This window comes from Peromyscus eremicus, unplaced genomic scaffold (assembly GCF_949786415.1).
Source record: "Peromyscus eremicus unplaced genomic scaffold, PerEre_H2_v1 PerEre#2#unplaced_1689, whole genome shotgun sequence".
In the NCBI taxonomy this organism is placed as follows: domain Eukaryota; kingdom Metazoa; phylum Chordata; class Mammalia; order Rodentia; family Cricetidae; genus Peromyscus; species Peromyscus eremicus.
The window spans coordinates 56,074-58,807 of record NW_026735924.1 but is presented as its reverse complement, the minus strand read 5'-3'; positions in this window follow the sequence as shown (position 1 = coordinate 58,807).

The following is a 2,734-nucleotide window of genomic DNA, read 5'->3' as shown; positions in this document are numbered from 1 at the left end:
TTACTTTAGTTCTGTATTCCTCAAAAATCCTGATGTGCTACAATTCAAACTATAACATAAGTAAAAATTTACTGAAAAGTAGTGCATGTTTAAATAGTTATAAAGGGAAAGATGAAAACATTAGCCATATAAATGTTGACCATAAATAATCAACACAGATTATGCAAGAGAGAAGGCAAGCTAGTAAAGAGCTCTTGCTGGTCTTGCATAGAGGTGGGCTCAATTGCCAGTACTTATATGAGGGAACACAACTATCCTTTATTCCAAGTTCAGGGTTACTGAGACCATCTTTTGATCACTGTGAGGATCAAGTACCCACATGGTGCATATCCATGCATTCAGATAAAATACTCATATCCAATTCAAAATTCAAAACAAATGTAACAGGCAGGAGGAAGTTCATGCACCTACAATGCAATGACTCAGAAGGCTCAAGAATGTTAATATCATGAATACATGCCAAATAGAGAAATAGAATGATAACTTGTGTCAAATTTAAAAATTCAAGATATGTGTGGAACTCAGTACAACAGCATATGCTTGACATTTACAAAATCCTACATCCCAGGCCCATCATCCAATAATATAAAAACCAAACAGCCAGGAATGTTAATTACCCACATTAGTCTGTGGACTTGGGAGCCAGAATCAGGGAGATTCGTGAGTTCCAGGCCAGCCTGGTTTACAGAACTCCTTTTAGGACACTCAGGGCTACACAGACAAACTTTGTATTAAAAAATAACCAACATAATTAAAAAACCAGGTTAACAAACTGCCTTAGCACTGAATAGCAATTGCTTCTACTCTACCTTATGTGATACAGAGATAGAATCTCTAATAGTAGTGAAGGCATGACAATACAAGGAAGCTGGCTGATTCGTTTCAACCACAACTCAGTACACACGAAGAACAGGAAATCAGTTGAGGCTGTAGAGATGCATATCACACAACTAGTGAGGAATTTTCTTCCAAAAGGCTCCTCTTACTAAAAATGCAATCAAAAGGAAGTCACCAAGGAAAGACACATGTTCACATATATCATTGTGTCTGAGAGGTTTTTCATTCAATCAAAGATGTTCTAACCCAAGTACCTATAGGCTCATGAACATCTAGGAAGAAAATGCATTTAGTCATTTCAATGATCCTCATAGTTTTCAACATCCCCTACACTATTTCAAATGTTCAAAGCCTCTTCTGACATACAAGATGGTCTCTTCATGGTGACATTTGTGAAATCAGAAAATGGATTTTCACTTTCCAAAATATAATGGCACAGAAAACCATTTAAAATATAACATAGAAAAATGGAGACATATCAAGGGAAGATTAGGCAAAGACAATACAGAAATAGAGCAGGACAGACATCAAATTCTCTATCTCTATCTCAGATGCATGAGGATTCATTATCAACAGGCTCAGATGGCCCTATTGATGCAACTTCTCATATAATTCTCTCTTTATTTCATCTCCATATATGCAGCTAGTGCTCCATGGGAGATGTCCTATACCTTAGGTATCCCAACATCATGTGGTCACAAAATGTAATCCAGGCTGTTGCAAAATATTATTTTAAGATGTGTTATATTTGTTTATGCTGTGGAACAATTATATTAAGATACAAAAGTAACTTGCATTCTTTTATGTTGCATATGTTTAACTCTGTGAGGCTGCGATACTTTGCCTATATAAAATACCAACTGGTCTAACAAAGTGTTGAAGAGCCTGTAGCTTGGCAGAAAAGGTTAGGCAGGGCTGTCTGACAGAGAGAACAAATTGGAAGAGAAAACTGAAAAGAAAAAAAGGAAGGAGCAAGAAAAAGAGAGGACATCAGGAAGTAGCCACCCTGCTACACAACAAACCATGGAGTAAAAAATAAAGAAATGTATACAGAATAGAGAAAGATAAAAGCCCAGAAGTGTAAGGTACATGAGAGAACTTAAGTTAGGAAAAGCTGGCTAGATACAAGCCAAACTAAGGCCAGGCACTTATAAAAAAGAATAAGCCTCTCTGTGTGTGATTTATTTGAGAGCTGAGTGGCAGGCCCCCAAATGAGTAAAGAGTTAAAAAACAAAAACCAGTAATACCAGGCTTCATCCTCACAACTTCATACAATGGACTCTCACAGGCTCCTCACTGGTTTTCTGACTCTTAAACATAGAATTCTGCAACAATGCTGAACTGAATCCTCAGACTAAGAATCCATGATGTTAAATATTGATTCTTTCTTGTTTCCAGGACCAGTAGATGATGGCTGATCTTGCAAAGCTTGACATCTAAATTCAGATGGACACTGACATGCTTGGACCACAGGTGCAGCAGAATTTGTATGAAGTTGCTTTCTAGGAGTAGGAATTACCTTGTTTAATCCTTCCATGAGTAAAAGCCAAATAAAATTTTATAGTCAAAATATCATACAAATGGCCTCTAGCTTATTTTATTCTTTATTTTATTAATTTATTTATTGATTTATTTATTTACTGATTTATTCATTCATTTTTTTGTTTTTTGGAGACAGGGTTTCTCTGTGTAGCTTTGCACCTTTCTTGGAGCTTACCAGGTAGCCCAGGCTGGCCCCAAACTCACAGAGATGAACCTGACTCTGCCTCTTGAGTGAGTGCTGAGCAAAGTCCAGCATCACCACCACTGAACTGCTAGTGTTTTACTTTTCAAAAAGTTGTCACCTGGTGTCTGCCCATCTGTCAGAACTAGGATTTTCTCAAGAAGAAAACTGGAA